The sequence below is a fragment of the Meriones unguiculatus genome, assembly GCF_030254825.1.
Source record: "Meriones unguiculatus strain TT.TT164.6M chromosome Y unlocalized genomic scaffold, Bangor_MerUng_6.1 ChrY_unordered_Scaffold_23, whole genome shotgun sequence".
Taxonomy (NCBI): Eukaryota; Metazoa; Chordata; class Mammalia; order Rodentia; family Muridae; genus Meriones; species Meriones unguiculatus.
The window spans coordinates 31,642,566-31,660,558 of NW_026843709.1; the positions used below are offsets into that span (position 1 = coordinate 31,642,566).

General features: G+C 38.9%; 1 pseudogene; it reads left to right on the top strand.

Moving 5' to 3' along the window:
- Positions 1-16,199: 16,199 nt before the first annotated feature.
- LOC132651587 (uncharacterized) lies at positions 16,200-17,577 on the top strand (annotated as a pseudogene).
- Positions 17,578-17,993: the final 416 nt, after the last annotated feature.

Here is a 17,993-nt window from a genome sequence, read left to right on the forward strand (position 1 = left end):
AACCTTATAGTTTCCTAACATTTAAATTTTACCCATTTCACTTACTTTTTTTGTGAAATCTTAATTCTTGTTCATTTTCCATGTATTTCCTAGTTCCCCACACAGCTTATCTCTCCTTGCTCTGCCCCCCCCCCTTTTTTTTCTCCCATTCATTTCCTATATTCTGGCTCCTCCCCTCTCCTTGCTTTACATTGTGGCTAGTTGCTTTATATTAGCCTTGAATCAGGATGCATAAAATAGGTATTAAATGCAATATCCAGATTGAAACCAAATAGTTAGGGGTAGAAATCAGCATTTGAATGAACAAGCCTAAGCTGTATATATTTTAAAAGTACATTTTACCAACCTTTCCCCCTTTAAGTCCAATAAAAGTCTCCTTTAATTTCAATACAATAATAATTATGAAATTATGAAAACTGTTAGGTAAAATCTACATGTTCAATGTCCAGTCCATGTATATTTAGCAAATTAGGTGACATTATCAAATTATCCTATTTTGAAAAGTTTAGAGTTCTATACCTAAATTGGTTTTTATACTCATTGGTATTAACTATATGAAAACATTTCTTAACTTCTAAACAACTTAAGCTTTCTTGTGGCACTATAACTATTTGGTCTTCAACCCCATCAGAAACTTGAGAAGAAATTAAATTAGTTACTAGAGTAAATAGGAAGTCAACTAAGTAAATAAGTAAAGTGAGTAAATAGTAAGTTGCATGTTAGCAGCTTCCAAAAAAAATTGACAAAAAAAAATTGTTACCTGAACAGTCACCCATAAATATCTGTAACATTGGAGCACCATCTTCAGCCTTCTGGCTCAGAATACTTGACAGACATATATGTGAAGGAGGAAATATTTAGGACTTGCTTAGTATGTCTTGGAGGAATCCGGTAAAGGTAGTACATCTTAATGCTATGCTGACATCCTAATGTTATGATATCACAATGCTATTATGACACCACAATTGTATGACAACTGAATGCTATAATTACATGATTTTTGTATGACATTAAAATGGAATTTTGACATCACAATTCTATAACAATATCACAATACAACTAACTATAAGATATTTACATGACATCACAATGGAATTATGAAATCACATGCTATTAAGACAGAACAATGCTATTATGCCAACACAAAGGTATGACATATCAATGCTATTATGAAGTCACAATGAAATTATGACATTATAATGCCATCATGACATCATAACGCTAGGATCACATCACAGTGCTATTATGATATCACAGTGTTCTTAATGCATGATTTTGGTATGTCATCACAATGTAATTTTGACATCACAATGCTATGAAGACATTGCAATTGTATTACTCCATCACAATGCTATGATGACTCACAATGCTATCATGAATGAAAATTTTGTTATGACATCACAAAGCTATTATAAGATCATAATGAGTGCTCTCTGTCACGAACAACTCCACATTTGGCTAAGGCCGAGGATCTGGCTTGCTTCCATGTATGTGGACCTATCTGCATTGCCCCCATGGCACGCCTGGGTTGGCTACCCAGAGGCTATTTAAGCTGTGGGCTGGCTTTCCCCGGGGTCCGAGGATTGTTCAATGTTCCTGAATAAAGTGCATTGAAAAAAAAAAAAAAGATCATAATGTTATTATGACATCACAATGCTATTATTACATCACGATATTATGATATCACAATTTTATTATGACCTCAATATGTTAATATGACATCACAATGTTATTAAGACATTACAATGTTATTATGACTTAAAAAATGCAATATGATATAAAAATGGTAAGACATCTAAATGTTATTATGACATCACAATATGACATTACAATTGTAGTATGATATCCCAATGCTATTATGACTTCATAGTGCTATTATGACATCACAATGGCATTATGACATGATTGTCATATGACATCACAATTGAATTTTGTAATCAAATACCTATTAAGAATTCACAACGGCAAGACTTTACAATCATATAGGACATCACAATAATAAAATAACATCACAGTTCTGTGATGACTTCTCAGTGGCATCAAGACATCAAAATTAATCAGTGTACCCCAATGGTATTATGACAACAAAAAGCTTTACAACATGATTGTGCTATGACATCACAATTCTATTACGATATCACAATGCTATGACATCACAAATTTTTTTATGAAATTAAATTGCTATTATGACATCAAAAATCTATTATGACAAAACAAAGGTTTTTGTCAACTTCACATTGATATGACATCACAATGCTTTTATGAAAGCACAATGGTATTATGTCATCACAATGGTATGATGATATCACAATAGCATTATGACATAAAAATTCATCATGACATTCTAATGCTGTTATGAGATCACAATGCAATAAAGACATGATTGTGGTATGATATCATGATAGAATTTTGATATCACAATGTTATTATGATATCTCAATGCTATAAAGATATCACAATAGTATTATGACATCAAATGCCATTATGACCACAAAATGGTTTTATGAAAACACAATGCTATTATGCTATCACAATGTGTTATGATTTCAAAATGTTATTATGACATTAAAATGTTATGATATCACAATTCTGTTATGACCTCATAATACTATTAGAACTTCAAAGTGGTATTATGACATCACAATGCTATTATTTTATTACAATGGTTTATGATTGCAAAAGAGTAATATGACATCACAATGGTATTATGATATTACAATGTAATGATGATATATCAATGCTATTTTGACATAACAATGATGTGAAATCAGAATGCTATTACTACATCACAAAGGAATTTTGACATCACAATGCTATTATAACATCACAATGTTATTATAACCACAAAATGGTAATATAATGGCACAATGGTACTATGACATCTCAATGCTATTATGACTGTAAAATGTTGTTATGACATGACAATGCTCTTATACTATCACAATGGTGCTATGACATGCCATCATGACATCACAACTATATGACATTACAATGATATTATGACATCAAAAAGCTCTTATGACATCAAAATTCATCATGACATTCCAATGCTATTATGAAGGCATAATTCTATTTATACATGATTGAGATATGACATCATAATGGAATTTTGATATCACAATGCTATTATGACACCTCAGTGCTATTTTAACATCACAATACTATTATGACCAAAAAATGATATTATGACATCACAATGATACAAATTCACACTGCTATTACAACATCACAAAGGTATTTTGACCTCCAAATGCTATTATGATATCACAAGGTTATAACATCCAAATGGTTTTATTATTTCACAATGTTAATATGACTTCACAAAACTATTATTACATTACAATGCTATTACTACAACACAATGCTTTTATGACATCACAATGCTATGATGACATTACAATGCTAAAATGATATCACACTGGCATTATGACATCAAAATTCATCATGCCATCCCAATGTAATTATGATAGCACAATCATATTACAACATGTTTGTGGTATGACTTCACAATGGAATTTTGATATCACAATGGTGTCATGCTAATCAATGGTGTTATGGCTAAACAATGCTCTTATGACTTCACAATGGTAATATGACTGCACAATGGTATTCTGAATTTACAATGGTATTATGATATCTCCATGCTAATATTACAGCACAATGGATAGGTAATGATTGGTGGAGAGGGTGAATAATGTCATGAAACAATTTAAATCCAGTAAGAGTTTCAGGACCCAGTTATTTAAAAGGCCAGGTGAACAGCCTGCTTGAGAGAAAGGCTGAGCAGCCCTACATGACTCAATTTGGGTAGATGAAAGCACACAATACAGGGATGACAGTTCCTGTGACTAAGACTCTTAGTTCAAGAAATATGTCACATATTTCTTTCATGTGGTCATTAATAAAGTCACTTTTCCTTGACATGTGACTTTCATATTATCACAGATTCCATTATTATTTATTAAGTGCACATATATGTCCTCAGTCATGACTTACTGAGAATCACTCCCTGAAATGGCAAATCTTTGAAGAAAGATATTAATAGGGACCATGCTTATATTTTAACAGAGACTATCCATGATGCCACATCAGCAAGCAGATAGTTTGTTGTAGTCCTACAGCAGAACTGGGAGCTTTTCCTACTGAAGAACAAGTGGAAGGCAGAGAGAGGGAGCCTGAAAGAAACAGAGAGAGAAAGAGCTAGAAAAACAGATTCAGAAATAGAGAAACCTAGACATATGAAACAAAGATGTAAAATGACAGAAACAGAGAGACAGAGACCCATTCTGTCTGGTCACTTTCATTGGCATATCAACCTCAAATCACACCATCCTATAATATAACTCCAATAAGAATTATATTATCTAACAAGGCCATACCTCCTAACACTAACCAGACATTTTCTCACTGGGGACTCAACATGTAAATAGAAGAGCTTCAAGAGGACTTTGACATTGAAATTATCAGGTAGTAGAAAAAGACTTAGGGACTTCTAGGCTAAAAGAACATAGTTATCCTGATAGTTTCTCATTCAATACAATGATTAAAGTCCCAGAAACTTCTAAGGACTAAAGAGGACTCACAATCTCCTTTGGAGAAAATGAGGAATATTTCCATAGGGAGTATTATTCATCTAAGAAAATGACAAGATATTTTCAGGTAAATGCATGGAAGCAGGAAAATTTGTCCAATGTGAAGTAACTAAAATGCAGAAAAACAAAAATGGTATGTATTCACTTTAGGAGGTCTCCTAATAATGGGTGTTAAAGTTCCTATAAGCCATCTAATTGTGACCAAACCAGTCTTCCACTAGGGTGATTGGGTGATTAATTGAGTAGATGCCAGGGCACCCTACAGAAATTTTAAAGCAACCCAGGCTATTAATTTAAAATATGTTGCTCTCTGCCCTCAAATGATAGATCAGTCATGTTCTTGCATCCAAAGTTACTCCTCATTCTGCATGAAATGTGATTACATACAGAGACTCACAGCCCGATATTAGGCAGAGAGAGAGAGACCTTGAAACACCCAGATCTAAATGGGATTTCCCTATGAATTTCTCCCTCCCCTCAGACCTCTGGGAAGCCTGGAGGAAAGGAGGCAGGAAGAGTGTCATAGTTAGAGGCAACTGAGGACACAAGGAGAACAATACCCTGAGAATCAGGCAATAGAAGAAGATGCAGCCATCCTTGTTGAGACCTGATAAGATAGGGTAGTTTGAAGGGGGTGGAGGGCCTCCCCTATCAGGGAACTAGAGAGAAGGCATAGAGGTAGAAGAGGGATTGTGGGTGGGATTGGAAGGAGAAGAGGGAGGGGGCTGTGGAGGGGATACAAAATTTAAAAATCATAATATAGAAATACATTAAAAAACTGTTATGAAAGTGGTGAAGTATAAAGCTCTTCAATACTGATGGCTTCTTCTTGGGGTTGGTGTCAGAGTGTGGTAAGGGTGAACTCAGTTTTCTTTAAGGGAGTTGGCACTGAGATTCTGATCATGTTCCAATGAGTATATGAATAACACATACTTGCATTGGTGTATTTAAAAAAATAGTATGACTCATGGGTAGGAATTTGAACCTGGGAACATTGGAAAAGCAGAATAATATATAGTATAGGAAATTCCCACATCATCAATAAAAATAATACACTGACCACTTTTACAATGACTTTTAACATGGAGAAAATATCCCACCAAAGGATGGCAGAATTTGACTGTGTAAGAAATGCTTTCCAGGAACTAATTACGCAGCAGAGAATCCTATCCATAAACTATTGGTTACCTAGCTACTTCAGACTCCCATGAACTCATGTGGCACTTCTGAAAAAGCAGTTCTGGTAATAACACTATGTCTAGATGGCTTGTCTAGAGGACAACATCAAGGAACACTTCTGCTCCTGTGTCCTCAGCATATAACAGGGAACCATTTCTCAGTTCTAAATCACCAGTTTTAGTTGTTAACCCCAGGACAAGAAGGATTGCTCACTTTCCACTGAGTAGGTCACAGCTGCCAATCCATCCATGTCAGCCAAGGCAACCTTCCTCATAGAGGTTTGCCAACACTAGTGTGGGACAGCACAAGCTGTCAAAGAGTTTATTATCCCTCAGTTCCCCTTTCACATAAACACATCTTTCACTGTTTCACCCAAACCAGTCCCAGGAATTGTCTGCTTATCTTGTCTTTTCACTGCTTTTAAAGGTGCTCTACCCCCAGAACACCTAGACCATGCCAGCCTATTATATCAACAAGAATGTGAAAGTACATTTAGTGAGTGCATGAATAACTGCTCAGTTCAAATTTCAGATCCAAGACCACATTATGAGACTACCTTGTCATTCGGGACATTCCCCTCAATCCCACATTACTTTGAAGCTTCCCAAATTAGGAAACTGTCCAGTTAAATAATATTAAAGTTTCATTTTGTAATTCATATTGTCACAGAGGTAAATAGGAGTAAAGGTGTGGGATCTGGATAAAGGGATGAGATAAAGGCTTGTTGGGTTTCACAAAAAAATGTTAAGTGTTCACAGGATTAGAGATACTGGACATCGAGGAAAATTTGTTTCCTCGAGGAAAATTTGTTTCCTCATAGTTACTCCTTTCATTTCCTCCTTTCAATTTTTCCTCCCCCTTCTCCAAGCATGCCCTTCCACAAGTACACTGATAGTGGAGATCTTCCTCTCTTTCCTTTTGATCTTAGGCTATCAGATTTCATCATGTGGCTGCATTGTCTTCCTCTGTGAACTCGTAAGCCTGCTCCCCCATTAAGGTGAGTTGACCAACAGCAAGACAATCAGTTCATGTCAGAGACAGTCCCTGTTCCCATTACTTTGGAAACTCCTTAGACACTGAACATCCATGGGCTACACCTGTGCAAGGGTTCTAGGTTACCAACATGCATGGTACTTGGTTGGTGTCAGGAAAGACCCCTGTGCTCAGATTTTTTGGTTCTGTTGCTCTCCTTGTGGAGTTACTGTCCTCTTCAGATCTTATTACTTCCTACTTCTTTCATTGGATTCCATGCACTCTGCCCAACAGTTGGCCATAAGTGTCAGCCTATGCTTTGATTGTCTGCAAGGGAGAGCCTTTCAGAGGCCCTCTGTGACAGGCTCTTAATTGTTCCCTATTTTCTCCTTCTTCTGATGTCCATCATGTTTGCCTTTTAGAATGGAGACTGAGCATTTTAGCTAGAGTCCTCTCTTATCATTAGTTTTTTTCAGTGTATATATTTGAGTAGGTTTATCCTATATATTATGTCTGCATTAGTGAGTCCATTACATATGTGTCTTTCTACTTCTGGAATTGCTCACTCAGGATGATACTTTCTAGTTCCCACCATTTACCTGCAAATTACATGATTTCCTTGTTTTTCATTGCTGAGTATTATTCCATTGCTTAGATGTTCCAGAAGTAGTTCTCTATCCATTCTTCAGTTGAGGGGGCATCCTGTTGTTGTTTTTTTTTTTCCAAATTCTGGCTTTTTTTTTTCAGAGTACAATTTTATTATTATTATTATTATTATTATTATTATTATTATTATTATTTACATTTTATTAACTCTGTATCCCAGCTGTATCCCACTCTCTCATTCCCTCCCATCCTCACCCTACCCCCTCATCTCCTCCCTGCCCCTTTCCAAGTCCACTGATTAGGGAGGACCTCCTCCCCTTTCATCTGACCCTGTTTTATCAAGTATCTTTACGACTGTCTGCAAAGTCCTCCTCTGTGGCATAGCAGGACTGCTCCTCCCTTGGGGGATGGGGAGGTCAAAGTGCCTGACATTGACTTCTGAGCACAAAATTTAAATGCAAAGATCAGCAACATTTCTCTATACCAAAGACAGAAATACAGAAAGAAATTAGTAAGAAGTATTATAAGAGCTATGCTAAGTAGCAAGGTGGGTACATTTTCTATTTTGGCTTTTGTCTTTTTTTCCCCATTTTTCATTTTTCTCTGAACAGCAAAAAAGCTGAACAAAGAGACATGAAGAAAAGATGCCCTTCATTCGGGTCAGAGTTGAGTTCAAATCCCTGTTCATCCTTTCATTAACTCTGCCAGCTTGAGCAAGGTACATAATGTACTTTATCCCTAGATGATGGATAGCCTTGCCTGCTGATATTAGAGAAGATGCAAGTTACAAAGAAAACTGCAAATTACTTGTCTACTTAGCACCTGTCCCTGATTCCAAGGGTGAATCATCTCATGCCTGTTGGTACTCGCCTTTGTTGAGGAAACCCTTAGCATCTTTGTTGTTCTTTTTAGAGCTGCCTACAATGCAAAGGAATACACAGTGAGGCTCTGACTCCAATAACACTTTCTTCTATCTAATCAAGGTAGCCAACAATATATTTTTATATAAAGAAATAAAAGCATTACACTAATTTTGAACAAAGATGGAATGACAAACAATACCTAACTATAGTCAGGAGAGTTGCAGATTCCACTCATAGGTTACATACAGCCAAGTGAAGCTTTTTAGAAAATAAAGACATGAATAAATCATGCTGACACATAGGAACAGACTCTCCAGCTGGTGCTTTCCATGCTTCCATTAGAAACTCAGCATAGAGCTGCCTGTCCAGTGTCTACACTCTTTCACCATTCCTACTTTCATATCTCCCATTTTAGAACTTTCCTCAGGAGCTAGCCACTGCTGACCTACCTTCCTTTGTGTTCCCTTTGATTCCACAACTGTAATTAATCAAATTCTGGCTTTTACAAATAAGCTGCTACACACATGGTTGAGCAAATGTCCTTATTGTGTACTTGAGTCTCTTTAGGATATATGACTAGAGGTGGATATCTGAATCTTGAGGAAGCACTTTTCCAAGCACTAGATTGATTTCCAGAGTGGTTATACAAGTTTACATTCCCCCCAGCAATGAGGACTGTTCCCCTTTGACCACAATCAATCCAGCATGTGTTGTCACTTGAGTTTTTGAACTTGGCCATTTTGATGTGTGTAAATTTCCGTGTCATTTTTATTTTCATTCCCCTGGTGGCTAATGGCATTGAGCACTTCTCTAAGTGTTTCTCTGCCATACAATATTCCTCTATAGAGAATTCTCTGTTTAGCTCTGTTCCCCTTTTTAAATTGGAATACTTTATTTGTTGCTTTTCAACTTCTTTAATTCTTTATATATACTGGATAAAAGTCCTTTGTCACATAGAAGCTTGGTGGAGATTCTCTCAAAATCTGTAGGCATTCCTTTTGTTTTGATGACAGTCTTTGCATTCTTTGATGGCAGCAAAGGAGATACAAATGAACAAATCATAATAAATAAATATATAATAAAACTATGATCAAGTTGATGAAGTATAGAACTCTTTAAGACTGAAGGATTTTCCAGAAGCTTTTCAGTTTCATGAGGTCCTGTTACTCATTGTTGGTCTTATATCCTATGTTTTAGGTGTTTTATTCAGGAGCTTATTTCCTATGCCAATGATATCAAGGCTCTTCCCCACTTTTTCTTCTAACCGATTTAATGTGTCTGGTTTTATATTGAGGTCTTTGATCCACTTGGACTTAGGTTTTGTGTAGGGTGATAAATAGGAATCTATGTAGACATGTAGACATTCAGTTAGATCAGCGCCATTTGTTGAAGATGATATCTTTTTTAATTATATGGTTTTGGAATCTTTGTTGAAACTTAAGTGTCCATAAGTGTTCAAGTTTATTTCTGGTGCTTCTCTTTGGTTCTACTGATTCACCATTCTTTTTCTATGTCAGTACCATGCAGTTTTTATTACTGTTGCTAAATAACACAGCTTGAGATCAGGGATGGAGACACCTTCAGAAGATTTTTTATTGTAAAGGATGGTTTTAGCAATTCTGGGTTTCTTGTTTTTCCATATGAAGTTGAGAATTTTTCTTTAAAGATTGTAAAAAAATCGTGTTGGTAATTTGATGGGAATTGCTTTGAATCTGTAAATTGGTTTTGATAAGATAGCCATTTTTACAATGTCAAGCCTGCCAGGCCATGAGCATGGGAGATCTTTCCATCTTCTGATACCTTCTTCTAATTCTTTCTTCAGAAACTTGAAATTTTTTTCATACAAGCCTTTGACTTGCTTGGTTAGTGTCATCCAAATGTACTTTATGTCTTTGACCAAATACAAGACGACCTCAATAATATCTTCCATATGACTAAGTAGGCTTCATCACTGGTATGCAAGGATATTTCAAATAATGGAAATCCATCAAGGTGATCCACTATATTGAAAAAAATGAAAGAAAAAAAAACATATGATGATCTCCTTAAGATGCTGAAAAAGCACTGGGCAAAATCCAACATCCATTCATACTTAAAGTATTGGAGAGGTCTGGGATACAAGGCACATATCTTAATATAGTAAAGACAAAATACATCAAGTCTATAGCCAATATCAAACTAAATAGAGAGAAAATTAAAGCAATCCCACTGTATTCAGGGACAAGTAAAGGCTGCCTGCTCTCTCTATATCTAGTCAACATAGTTCTAGAAGTCTTTGCTAGAGCAATAAGACAATTGAAGGAGATCAAGGGAATACAAATAAGAAAGGGAGATGTCAAGGTATCACTATTTGCACATGATATGATAATATACCTGGGTGACTGCCAAAAACCTACCAGGGAATTCCTACAGCTGATAAACACCTTCAGCGAGGTGGCTGGATACAAAAGTAACTCAAAAAAATCAGTAGCCCACTGATATAAAAAGACAAAAGGCCTGACAAAAAAATCAGGGAAACAAAAGAAATTATATTATCTAACAAGTCCATACCTCTTAACACTAAACAGACATTTCCTCACTGGGGACTCCACCTGTAAATAGATTGACTTTGAAGGGAGATTGCAATTCCAATCACCAGGAAGTAGAAGAAGATGGATGGAATTCTAGGCTAAAAGTATATTGTTACTCTGAAAATTTGTCATTAAATACAATGATTAAAGTCCCACCAACTTACAAGACTAAAGAACAGGAATGAAAATATCCTTGAAATATATCCATTTGAATATATATAATATAATATTTGAATAAATATATCCATAATGAAGTATTATTCACCTAAGAAAATGACAATAAGATATTTTCAGGCAAATGAATGAAACCAGGAAAAATCATTCTGAGTGAAGTAACTAAAATGCAGATAGATAAATATGGTATGTATTTACATATTAGGAGGTGTCCTAATAGTGGGGGATAAAGTTTCAATAGGCCATCTACTGTGTCCAAACCAGTTTTCCACTAGGGGGATTGGATGGCAGTTAATTAGGTTAATGGGCCAGGGCATCCTATGGAAATTGTCAAGCAACCCAGGCTGTTGTTATTAAAATAGGTTGTTCTACCCTTCACTGATAGATCAATGCTATGTTCTTGTATCCACAGAGATGCTTTCTTCTGCATCAAAAGGGATTACATACAGAGACCTGCAGTCCGACATTAGCCATAGAGAGAGACCTCAAAACACTCAGCTCTAAATAGGATTTCTCTATGAAATTCCCCTTCCTCTCAAAGCTCTGGGGAAGCCTTCAGGGGATGAGGCAGAAAGAGTGTCATAAGTAGAGGGAATTGAGGACACAAATAGAACAATGTCCATGGAATCAGGCCGCAGAAGAAGATGATGTAGCAAGCATGATGAGACCTGATAAGCTAGCTTCAGATAGAAAGGTGAGGAGGGCTTCCCTATCATGGAACTAGATAAAGGGCATAGGGTTAGATGAAGAAGGGTGGGTGGGACGGGAAGAATAAGGAGAATGGGCATCAAAGGAGATACAAATGAACAAATCATAATAAATGTATAAATATATAATAAAACTATGATCAAATTGATGAAGTATAGAACTCTTTAAGACTGAAGGAGTCTTCATGGTGGTGGTGAGAGTGTGCAGCAAGTATGAAGTCAGTTTTCTTTAAAGGACTTGACAGTGAGACTCTGATCATGTTCCAATGATTATAAGAAAAATACATACTTCAATTGGCATATTAAAGGAAATGAATTTAGTGTGACACATGGGTAGGAATTTGAACCTGGGAGTAATGGAAAGACCGTAATATATATTTTAAGATATTGCCACATAATCAAATAAAATTAACATGTTGACAACTTTTACAATGACTTTTAACATGGAGAAAAGATTCTGCTAAAGGGTGGCAGAATTTGACTTTATAAGGCATGTTTCCAGGAACTCATTATGTAGCAAAGAATAGTAGCCATGAACTAGTGGTTACCCAGCTACCTCAGACCCCATTAGCTAAGATGGCACATCTGAACAAGCAATCCTGGCACTGACACTACCTTTAGAAAATTTTTCTGGAGGACAAGAGCAGGAAACAGAGCTTCTCTTCTGTCATTGGTATGTAACACGGATCCATTAGTCTGTCCTGATGGCATATTTTAAACTAAATCCCAGGACAAGGTGGGTTCCTCACTGACCACTGAGTAGGACATAGCTCCTGATCCAGCCAGGTCAGCTAAAGAAACCATGCTCTTTGTGGTTTGCCAACACTAGTGCTGAACAATGCCAGCTGTAAAATACATTATACCTCTCAGTTTTCCTTTTTTGCTCATTGATATTTCTCTATTTCAGCCAAAACAGTCCCAGGAATTGTTAGGGTTCGTTTTCTTTTTCCTGCTTTTAAACACTCAATATCCCAGTTAACTCTAGACACTGCATACCTATTATATCACTAAGAATGTGAAGTTACATTTAGTGAGTTCACAAGTAACTGTTCAGCTCAAAGTCACAATTTAGGAAATTTCAGATCCAAGACCACCTTAGGAGACCACATTGTTATTTTGTACGTTCCCCTTAATCCAACATCACTTTGAAGCTTTCCTACTTAGGAAACTGTCCAATTAAATAAACACAAATGTTTCATTTTTTACCTGACATTATCATGACATGAAGAGGAGTAAAGTTGTGGCTATTAGAGAAAGGGATGAGATAAAGGCTTGTTGGGTTTTACAATAAAAAGTAACATGTGCACAGGATCAGAGATACCCGACACTGAGGAAAGTTTGTTTACTTACCTCCATGGAAACCTCAAAAATTTCTCAGGTGCTAATTGGCTGATAGGTAATATGATATCATGAAACAGGTGAAAGCCAGTAATCCTTACAGGAGCCAGTCATTAAAAGGGACAAGTAGACATTCTGCTTGAGAAAAGGATGAGCAGCCCTACATGCCTCAACCTGGGCTGCTGAAAATACACAATCTGAATATGTCAGTTACTGTATCCAAGGCTCTGAATTCAGGAAAAGTGTCACATATTTCTTCCAAGTGTTTATTAATAAAGTCACGGGTCCTTGACATGTGACTTTCAGATTATCACAAATTCCATTATTATTGGTTAAATGAACAGAAATGTCCACAGTAAGTGAATTACTTTCTGTGAATATGCTCCCTGACCAATGCAAATATTTCAATAAAAAGTGTTTAATTGGGACCTTGCTTATATTTTTACAGTTACCATCCATGATGTCATGTCAGCAAGCACTCATCTTTTTATAGTCCTTCAGCAGAACTGAGATCTTTTCATAATGAACCACAGGCAGCAGCCAGAGAGGGGGAGGCAGAGAGAGACAGAGAGTCATAGAGAGGGAGACAGAGAGAGAAAGAGCTAGAGAGACAGGTTCAGAAATAGAGATAATGAGACCAACACAAACAAAGATATAAATGACAGAGACCAAAAGAAAGATATTCCATTCTCTCTGGTCCTTTTCGCATGTCAACCTCAAAGCACAACCTTCCATTACATAACTCCAAAAGGAATAATATTATCTAACAAGGCCGTACTTCCTAACAATTCCCAGAAGGTTTCTCATTGAGGACTCAACATGTAAATAGGTGAGCTTCAAAGGGATATTGCAATTCAAATCACCAGAAAGAAGAAGATGATGGAGGGACTTCTAGGCTAAAAGAACATAGTCATTCTGTTAATTTGTCATTCAATACAATGATTAACGTCCCAGCAATTTCCAAGTTCTACAGAGCAGGAGTCACAATCTCCTTTGGGGAAAATGTGGTATATTTCCATAACGGAGTATTATTCAGCTAAGAAATTACATCGAAGTTGAGGCATATTTATGGAACCAGGAAAAAAAAAATCATGGGTGAAGTAAATAAAATTGAAGAGAGACAAATTTGGTATGTATTCAGTTATTAAGGCATTTCCTAATTATGGGGGATAAAATTCCAATAGGACATGTATTGTGACCAAACCAGTCTTCAACTAAGGGGACTGGGTGGGAGTGCCTTGAGTTGTGAGGCCAGGGCATCCTGTGAAAATTTTCAAGCAACTCAGGCCGTTGTTATTAAAATAGATTGCTCTCTGCCCTCAACTAATAGATTAGTGGCATCTTCTTGTACACAAAGAGATGCTTCCTTCTGCATCAAATGGGAATGTATAGAGACCCACAATCTGATATTATGCAGAGAGAGACCTTAAAAAACCCAGATCTAAATGGGATTTCATTATGAAATTCTCCCTCCCCTTAGAGCTCTTGGAAGGTGGTAGGAGAAGAGGCAGGAAGAATGAGATAAGTAGAGGACAGAATAACAATGCCCTGAGAATCAGATTTCAGAGGAAGATGATGCAGCCAGCCTTGATAATGAGAAATGGACCATCACAAATTAGAAAGAAAAACAACTGGACCTTGAATAAGGGCCAGCTAAAAAGAAAGCGCAAGTCAGGCAATTTAGGGGAGGACTGTCCTTGAAGCTGTAAGCAGCCTGCTGCAGAACCGAGAGACGGGAGAAGAGGGGAGGACTGTCCTTGGAGCTAGGAGTTCCCTGCTACAGCTGCCAACCGCATAACTGCTATCTTTTCTGCTAACTAATCAATGTAAAGGCCTGATTTTTTAGGAATAAAAACTCTGTGCTTTGTATGCTCGAGGTCGTCTCCTGCTTTGAAGGGACGACCCCCATCGCGATTGGAATAAACTGCCTCTTGCTTTTGCATCGAACCGTGGTCTGTGAGTCACTTTGGGGGAGGAAGCAGTACAGACCCTGCACCGGGAGTGCAGGTTTTGCATGTGGTGCGTCACCCAGGAAACCGACCCGACCCTTCCCCAACCCTCACCAGACCGAGTTCAGAGGTCAGGTTGAAACAGGTTAGTCATTATGTTTGTTTGACCTCAGGTTTCTGCAAATTCTGTTTTGTTCTGTTTTTCTGGTTAGGCGCCTGTCTGAACCGTCTTGGTTGTCTGATTAGGCTATTTCGATTGACGGGCGCGTCAGATAATCGAAAAGCCAGGAAGCTCGAGGATGCTCCAGGTTCCGTTTGTTGGGAGGTTGGATCAGAGATGGTCCTCATCCCGTCTGAGTCTGATTTTCGTAGGGACTGGCCGGGGAGCCATTCCGTTAGGGCACTGTGGTATCACCCACAAGGGCGTCCTTGTCTGATTGCTTGTTTGGTTCTTTTTGTCTCTGTTCTTGTTGCCTCTCTGACTTTTCTGACAGACGATTTCATTATGGGACAGACGGTGGCTACACCCTTATCTCTCACCCTTGACCACTTCTCAGAAGTGAAATATAGGGCACATAATCGCTCACTGGAAGTTAGAAAAGCAAAGTGGCAAGCCTTTTGCTCCTCGTAATGGCCTGCTTTTCAGGTTGGATGGCCACCAGAGGGCAACTTTCACCTTGACATGATTTTTGCTGTTAAGACTAAGACTCTCCAAGCGGAGGGGGGCCATCCTGATCAGGTACCTTATGTCCTAACCTGGGAGGATATTGTTCACCATCCACCCCCCTGGGTGCGCCCCTTTGTTCTCCCCACAGAGACTCCGTCGACAACTGTTTGTGCCATTAAGGAAGAGGAGAAAAAGAAAGTCCTCACTTCTCCAGAAGCAGACCTCCCCCTTTTTGACCTTCAGCCCCCTTATCCGCCAGCCATGGTCGCTACCCCTGCCAGTTCCCTGGCCGGTTCTCCTGCCAGACCTCCGACCGTTTCCTCTGTCAGATTCCCGGAGGCTGGCAGTTCTCCCTCGGGGCCTAAGGCAGGGCTAGCATGCAACTTTTCTAGTCCCCTCACAGGTCCCTCAGCAGGAGCTGTGGGTCCCTCAGCCCTGCCGCCGCAGACACCATCAGCACTGCAGACACCTCCAGAGGTCCCGCTGCACTCACCAGCTGACACTGCTCAAAATGAACGGGGCCCAGCAGCTGGAACATGAAGCCACAGAGTAACGCAGCTGGACTCGGTGGCTCTCCCATTGGGAGCCTATGGATTTCCAGAGGGGGATGGGCAATACCCCTTTCAGTACTGGCCTTTTTCCACAGCTGATCTCTACAATTGGAAGACTCACAATCCCTCTTTTTCTGAGAACCCCCAAGCCTTGACTGACTTGTTTGAATCTGTCCTTTTCTCTCACCAGCCCACTTGGGATGATTGCCAACAGCTTTTACAGACACTCCTGACTACCGAGGAGAGGGGACGAGTTCTTCTAGAAGCAAGTAAGAATGTCCCAGGGGTAGATGGGAGGACTACAGTTCTCCCCGACGAGATTAATAATGGGTTTCCTCTCTCTCTCGTCCTGATTGGGATTACAATACACTAGAGGGTAGGCAGCACTTGAAGGTTTACTGCCAGACTATAATGGCGGGTCTTCGTGGGGCTGCTCGAAGACCCACCAATTTGACTAAGGTAAGAGAAGCGGTCCAGGGGCCGGAGGAATCTCCTGCAGCCTACTTAGAATGGCTGATGGATGCATTCCGCCAGTTTACTCCCTATGACCCTGCTTCAGAGGAGCACAGAACAACAGTAGCTGTATCTTTCATAGATCAGTCAGCTAGGGATATTCGTAGGAAACTTCATAAATTAGAAGGTCTGCAGGATAAGTCATTAAAGGATTTAGTGCAAGTAGCAGAGAAAGTCTTCTATAGTCGAGAAACAGAAAAAAAAAAGAAAAAAGGAAACAGAAAGAACAGGAGATGAGAGAGAGAGACAAGAGGCAGGATAAAAAATTGACTAATATTCTGACCACCACAGTTCAGGAAAGTCGTACGAAAAGGGAGAGAGTTCCTGGCAACCGTAAGGGCCCTTTGTCTAAGGACCAGTGTGCCTACTACAAGGAGATGGGACACTGGAGGAGGGATTGCCCCAAAAGGAAGAAGAAGCAGCTGAAATCTCAAGCCACAGGGACCATGGTCCTGACCTTAAACAATGACAGCAATTAGGGAGGACAGGGTTCGGTTCCCCTCCCCGAACCCAGGGTAACCCTCAAGTTGGAGGGGAAGCCAGTCCATTTTCTAGTGGATACTGGCGCTCAGTATCCACTAGATTCTGTTCTGTTGCAAGACTCAGGGGCTAAGAAAGAAAAAAAATCATGGGTTCAAGGGGCCACTGGATGTAAGCAATATACATGGACTACCCGAAGAACAGTGGACCTTGGAGTGGGCCGGGTATCCCACTCGTTCTTAGTCATGCCAGACTGCCCATACCCATTGCTTGGATGGGATATCCTGACCAAAATAGGGGCCCACATCTATTTTAACCCAGAAGGCCCACAGGTTACAGATAAAAGAGGGGCTCCTATTCACATGCTTACAATTCACTTGAAAGATAAATACCGGCTATTTGAAAATTTAAAAGAGGGGGGAAAAGACATTGACTGGTGGGTAAAAAAAATACCCTGAGGCCTGGGCTGAAACAGCTGGCTTAGGGAAAGCAAGAAAGCAACCGCCAGTCCAGATAGAGCTAAAACCTCAGGCAGCCCCAGTTGCAGTGCAGCATTATCCAATGTCTAAGGAAGCCCATGATGGGATTCGCCCTCATATACAGCTACTCCTTGACCTAGGGGTTTTGAAAAGGTGTCAATCTGCTTTGAATACTCCATTACTGCCAGTCCAAAAGCCTGGGAGCAATGATTATCAGCCTGTGCAAGACCTGAGGGAAGTTAACAAACAGGTTATGGACTTACATCCAATAGTCCCCAGCCCGTATAACCTGCTGAGCTCCCTTCCCCCTGACAGAGCCTGGTATACTGTTCTAGACCTTAAAGATGCATTCT